Genomic DNA, 7,674 nt, shown 5'->3' with positions numbered 1-7,674 from the left:
AATAAATAAATAAATAAATAAATAAATAAATAAATAAATAAATAAATAAATAAGCAAAGGTTAAAAAGAAATAAATAATAAATATTTCCTTAGACAAAGAAAAGCTGAGAGAATTCATTAACACCAGACCTGTGTTACAACAAATGCTAATGGAAATTCTTCAGTCTGAAAGAAAAGGCTGCTGGCAAGCAACAGGAAATCATCTCTAGGTATAAAACTTGCTAATTAAAGTAAGCACACAAAGAAATACAAAATAATCTAAGGCTCTGATTGTGGTGTATAAAATACTCAAATCTTTAGTATGAAAATGAAAGACAAACCTACCAAAAATAAGAAGTACAACAATTTTCTAAGAGATAGATAGACAATATCAGAACAAATATTTGTTGATTCTAAACAAAAATTGAGTTGAAATGACTATTAAATTTGTCTTATTGAAGTTTCAATTTCATCAACTGTATTTTGAAATCCTTTTCATAACAATAGTGTAATTTTTAAATGTGAGGAATTACTTCCAATGAAGTAGCAGTGTGTAGGTGTACTGGATTTCCATCAATTGAGGTTAAATAGTTTTTCACAATGTAATTTTGTGTAATTACCTGATAACTCATTTTATTTCTATCACCTCATTCATATTTAATTAATATAGCTTCTGGAAGAAAAAATAGTAGCTTTGTAATGTAATGGATATGTTATTTAGCTGGAATGTGGTAATCATTTCACAATCTATACAAGTATTAATCTGATTGTACAGTTTGAATTTTTATTTGTCAGTTATACCTCAAAAAAGCTAAAAAAAGAAGAAAACAAAAATATTTTAAATTTACATTGTGGTGGTTGAATAACACTGTATAGCTGTTAAAATACATTGAGTTGTATACTTTAAATTGGTGCATGTTCTGTGAATTATAGCTCAATGGAGGAAATAGTACATGAACAGTATATAGTAGCCCTTGCAAACTGAAGGTGAGATGTGTTCAAATTGATTCAAATGCCACACTTCAAAAACTGAAATACTATCATTTTATTTATTTTGGTAGTGACATTTACCTACCAAAAGAGGATAATGCTTTCTCTACAAACTTGTTTTAAAATTTGTGTTTCTTTTTTAATTATTGAAGAATGGATTAGAGAAAAGAATAATTAAAGCACCACGAGAAAATGGGTCTATTCCCAGCTCTAATCTTATAGATCTGAGTTATTTTAGGTGAGTTTCAACTGATTTCAAATATCTTCATCTATAAATTAGGGTTGAAGTAGATAATTTTTAGTTGGAATGGATAAATTTTAATTTTTCACTCATTGAAAACACACTTTCATTTTTTTACTTCTGTGAGAAGATTATGGAAATTCAGCTACATGTACTTGTAAAGTAATGAAAAGACTTTGTTGTAAAAGCACATAACTCATCAAGAGGAAATGAAAATTACATAGAATAAGAGACCATCTCTGCTGATAGCATATGATTATCGGTATGTTACAGATCATTAAAGTGCTTATATATGTACAGTTTTATCATAAAAATCTGAACATTTAGGCTAAATCACTCTTCTGACAGCTGAACACAAGATGTCAAAACTTTATTCCATGGGATTAGTACTCTGAGCTAAAATACAATTTTGAAGCTCATGAGTATTGTACACCCAGGCATGTAAAACTTGGCAATTGAACGTGCTCTATAACAGTCACATTAAACATACAACAGTATTCTAGAAATCTAACATTGTTATCCATATCGTGCAGGTGCCCAAATTGTACAATCTCAAAAAATATTGGTTCACCATATATAAACACTGTTTTATCACAGACAATTTCACTTTGCCAACACATTTTCCCTCTTGATCCAATGTATGTTTCTATAAATATAGTAGTCCTAAAAGTATATTATCTCTAACACATTTCAGCATAATATTAAGAAAGAAATGGAAGTTTTATAACGAAGAACATGAAGATTTTACAATGGCTAATTTATTCTGCAAATTAATGGAAATTATTAAACACATATTTATCACACATATGTTTAATATGAATAAAATCCCAAATTGCTAGGTTCTGCTTTGCATAAGCACCAAAAGTACTAAAAATTTTGATCGATGTTGACGATACTATGAACAGATTCTGTTTCTACTGAATGTAAAAACTCATTTCCTACTTTTTGTTTTCACTTTTCAAATTTAGGTGAAAACAAGTAAAATCAAAATTCAGTTTTATTGGAATGTTGAATTTTACTAGTGCTGTATACAGTAAGTGCCCAAGATGCCATGAACAACATCAAAATGCTAGGAGTTTCTCAAATGGTGTCACATAAAGGCATTAGAAGTCAGGTGTGCAGAATTCAGTGGTACAGAACACATGTATGTGAGAACTGCAATTCTAGAGAACTGCAATACCTCAACAAGGTCTGCTTTAATTATTACTTTCTCCTTAATGGTAAGTGTACACAACATTTTTGAGTATCTCTTTTTAGGTTATAATATTTAAATTGTTTGAGAATATATCAATTCCTTAGTTATTTGTTCTTACAAGAAATTCATTCAAATTTAAGCTGCTATTTCACTTTAAAGTCTTGATAAATACAATTAATAACTTCTGGATGAATTACACCTATGATCTATTGAAAGTATGATGCATAGATTATTGGAAACAAACATGTATATCATGACAGAAGATACCTATGAATCTGGGTTCTGTCTGTAGCACTTACTTGTTATAGCAACACTGAATAAAACACGTCACTTATTCGCTTCAATTATTTTTGCTGTATATAAAAATATCAATAACTCTGTATCAATTATTTTTAAACATTAACTCAGATACTATAGGGTGAAAATGATTCACTATAGCTTTTAAATGCTATATTAGCATTTTTACATATAAGTATATATGTACTAACTTCAATCTTTAACATCCCATCATATTTCTATATCCTGGATTTCAAAAATCCCCCAAATTATCCTTGTTTTCAGTATTTAGAGTGATTCAGGAACAATATGATGAATTCACCCTTGGAAGAGAAAGAAAATGGATAGTGGAGTCAGGGACAAATAAATACTAAAATTTAATAATGATACACTCTCTTCTCATTATTCATGAATTTGAAATTTGTGGATTTGCATACTTACTAAAATGTATTTGTTATCTCTAAATCAATACTTGTAATACTTGAAAGTTGATTTACATATCAGAAAGTTTAGGCAGTATAAAAGATGAACTCGGGTGGGGGAATACTGGAGAAATTTAAACTAAGATAGAAAACCGGGCCAGGAGCAGTGGCTCATACCTGTAATCCCAGCATTTTGGGAGGCCAACGTGGGCGGATCACCTAAGGTCAGGAGTTTGAGATCAGCCTGGCCAACATGGTGAAACCCCAGGTCTACTAAAACATGCAACAAAAAATTAGCTGGGGGTGGTGGTATGCACCTATAATCCCAGCTACTCAGGAGGCTGAGGCAGGAGAATCACTTGGACCCTGGAGGCAGAGGTTGCAGCGAGCCAAGGTGGGGCCACTGCACTCCAGCCTGGGCGACAAGAGCAAAACTCGGTCTCAAAACACAAATAAATTAAAAAAAATAAATAAAATTAAACTGTTAAAGTAGTCTATGTCAAAATAAAACAAATGCAGATGATATGTCACTAGATATTTAGAAGGCAGTATTAAAAACTAAAACAACAAATTTGGAGATTTGGAAAGTGAGCAGTAAGAATGGCAAAGGAGAAGTTCAAAGCATATGTGGTCATTTCCAATCTTATAGCTGGGAAATGTGAAGGGATGATATTGATAATGTGCTTGGATAATAATGGCTATGAAACAGAGACTCAACACTGGATTGTGTGATAAAGAAAAAAAGTTGGCATTTAAAATTGTTTCCATAGTCTAATTATACTTCATATTAAAGTTAAATATGTCTTTGTTACCTCAAATCTAAGTGAAGTTGATCAAATAAAAATAATAACTGTAAATTGGCTTTCCAATTTTAAGAAACATGCTGAATTCAGAAATATTTTTATTTATTAGCACTTTTATTAAGTAGTACTGAACCAAGGTGTAATGTATGTGTGTATTCCTATTTTCATGAGAACGTCAAAACATTTTTAAATAGTTCTGTATAATGTAGTTTGCATGCACTGCTATAGCCACAAAGGTGACAGGGACATAATATATATATACACACATATATATGTGTGTGTGTGTGTGTGTGTGTGTGTGTGTGTGTGTGTGTGTGTATAAAAATTGTTTGTGCCTTCAGATAATTTAAAGCTTATAAAATGTCCCTTTTTCATTTTTTCTTCTATCAGAAACTAGTTCAAAAGTGGTAGAGCAAGATGTTTGTCACCTGTACAGGCAGACTTCTTATAAGGTTTTTATAGATCACCTTATTACTCCTCTTATCTTAAAATTTTGAGGAATTTTTCTGAAAACTTTCTTCAAACAATATTATTTTTCAAAGTTTAACATTTTAGTTCAATTAAAATTTCAGCAAAAATAATAAAAGAACAATGAAATGGTTATTTCTAATTCCATACAGATGATGACTTGTGAAAACCTGTTATCTTTTCTAAAGTTTGAATATTGGATAGCATTCAACCAAAGCAACCAATAATGTTTGTCTGCACCGTTTGATAGAAAATAGATAAAACCTTATCAACATATCATTAATAATTTTAAATAAATCTTTACAATGAAATTATACCTGTAGATTATTTATTTGAAATATAAAACATGAGAATTTCACAAAGTTACTAATGGTTGTATGCTGTTCAGGAGAGTTGTCACTATTCATGCCTGAATTCTAACTTTTAAATGGTACCAACTTAGGGAAAAAAATAACTAGATAACAGTTTTGCTTTGAATTTATTATGTTCATGCTACCATATTCCCAGGTTCTAGAGTAATCATATAAAATGTCATGTCCCATTTGTGAAACACTTGGGAGAGAAAAGGTTGGGACAAATGCTAAGACAGATAGGACATTGGAAATACTGACATAAACCATGCCTGTTCCAAATACACCAAAATATATGGTTACTATATATACTATTTCTGTAAATTTCCATATTTCTAGTTCTTTCTCCCAGTCCCTTAGGGCCTTCATTGTTTTTATTTATATCAGCTAATCTAATGAGGTGAAATAAAGTAATTATGAGAGAATATAAATTTTAGAATAAAAGCATGTATTTTTTGGTCTCATACAGATGCCATGGAATAAACTTTTTCCCAAACAATCCCTAGATAATTTGAAATTATTGTAAGGTATATTTAAAATTAATTTTTATAGGAGTTTTAATTACCTTGAATTTTTTCAATGCATTGGTATTCAGTTAGTTTTACCATGCAATAAGGTATCCTAAATCCAGTGTATTAAAATATGAATGGTTTATTTAGCTTACATTCTACGGGTTGGCAATTTGGGCTGCTCTAAGATAGTTGGTTTTGCTGGGCTGGACCAGGCTTATCTGGTGGCAGGGCTCACCAGTGCTTCTGTAGTCACCTGCCAATCTTGCCGAGTGCTGACTGGACTAAATTTTCTCATCTGGCATGGGTGTCCAGGCCCCAAGTGTTCTTTTATTCTTTAGCAAGCCAGTCTGGATTTGTCCACATAGCATGCAGCAAAGCAAAATGTGTGAAAGGGCATGAAAATAGAGACAAGATTTTATATATATCTATGCATACACACACATATACACACACACATACACTTTTCTGTAATAGATTTCAGAGTTCATTAGTTTGATTTCACATGTAAATATAGCATTTTGTCTTTTTTTATTTGGAAAACTGGACAGGTGGACAGTATATATTTTATTTTTGAATTTTGATTTTAAATATGTCTAACATACAGAGGATGAGAATACATACATTTGTATTTATTTTCTTTTATTAGAGAAACTTTCCCTTGAGTTTGTGGTTAGGATGAAAATGAAGCAAACAACAAAATTCAAATTCTACAGAAGAGTGAAATGTTGATTGAAAATTATCCATACCTTAAGTCAGAATAGAAAATTATTAGCATGGCAAATTGCAAGTCTTACTAAGGCAACATCGATAAGTTGTGAGTGTAGTTTCCTTTATTGTTAAAAATACTAATTTTTCAGGTATCTTAATTTGATAATTGCATTATGAACTAAACAAAAATATCTCAGTTTATTTCCAGCTATATCAGCCCTTAAGGCTACATCTGTCTCTATTTGAGTAAATTGTTTAACGCAGTTTGAACCAAAAATTGTAGCTTCAAATTCCCACACTTGAAGCTATTCATAGGGGTCCATGATGCCAGAGATGATATATATTCAGCAGGATCATTATTACTATTGTTGCTCTTGTTATTTATTATTTTTATAGCTTTTTCAGAAGTTTGTCATTTCAAGGCAAACATTTCACAATGTTGAATATTTTTCAAATAATCTCAGGTGGAGTGTACTACAATATTACTGACCTCTGCTCCTGTCAGTATCAAACCTCCTGCTTTTCCCAGAGTTTCTGTAAAAAACACAAATCGAAAAAAAAAAAAAAACTGTACAGAAAAGTAGTTATTTCCACTGGGTTGTACATGAGTTAGTTGTAGACATGCATGACCATCTCCACAATCACTGTTACCTCCTAATTCCAGAATTTTTTCTAACCATCCCTCAGTGATTCTAGTATCAGTGATGAGCAATTTTCTACAAACACTATTCCTGTTGCCACTTTGAAAGATTTTAACATGTTTAGAGTTGATTGTTAAAAGGTTGCTAGCCTCACATCTTTATATTCTTCCAAATTCTAGTGCTCAATGTCTTTCCTGTTTATGGATATAAACATAATTAAATTTTCTCATTACTAAGAATTCTACAAATGAAAAGATTTCAATTCTGAAAATCAGCTGCCTTGCCTTATGTTCTTTCCTATTTCCTTTAATACATTTAAGTCATTGAAATCTTGTACATCTCATATTTTACTTGTTTTCACAGTCCAAATACTATCATTTGCATTCTTTTCCTTTGTGAGTGTATTCCATTGATTGGGCAAGTAACGATTTCCCATGTCAATACTTCTCATCTGAATACCCTACTTTTACTTTCCTAGTTTATTGTTTATCTTAGTTTCTTTACATACATCTCACTGGTTTTGTACTATTATATAAGGATAATTAAAACAAATATTGAATCCTGTTTTTTTATTTTGTTTGCAGTCCGCATCTCTGTATATTTTGATATGGTTGCAGACTTAGCAAGAATTTCTCTGCTTCTTTGGTTTCCAGGACACCATTTTTTCCTAGGTATAATTCAATATCTTGTAGTTCTTCCTTCTAATTTCTTTCTTACCTCTTTCTCTTTCTTATGTCATGCCTTAAATCTATTCTTTAGCCTCTTTTCTTGTTTTCTTTTAGGCTTCCTTCCATATAAATTATATCCAATTCACATAAATTGGTTAACTGCTCTGTCAAATGTTTCCATGTATAGTTACTTAACATTGGAATTTATGGAACTTTGCCAATTCCAACAGACTCTTTGACAACTTTGCACTGATACATCACAGAAAACAGTTTTAAATCATAGGTCACAGGTTAAAAGCCCTTTAATATAGGTGTAGGTAAGTTTTCCTATTTTACTTCCTATATGCTTATGCTACTCTATAAAAAGTTTTCCCATATATATACATTTTCCAAAATATATATATACATTTTCCAAAATATA

This window comes from Piliocolobus tephrosceles, chromosome 4, assembly GCF_002776525.5.
Source record: "Piliocolobus tephrosceles isolate RC106 chromosome 4, ASM277652v3, whole genome shotgun sequence".
Taxonomy (NCBI): Eukaryota; Metazoa; Chordata; class Mammalia; order Primates; family Cercopithecidae; genus Piliocolobus; species Piliocolobus tephrosceles.
This window is presented reverse-complemented; position numbering follows the sequence as displayed.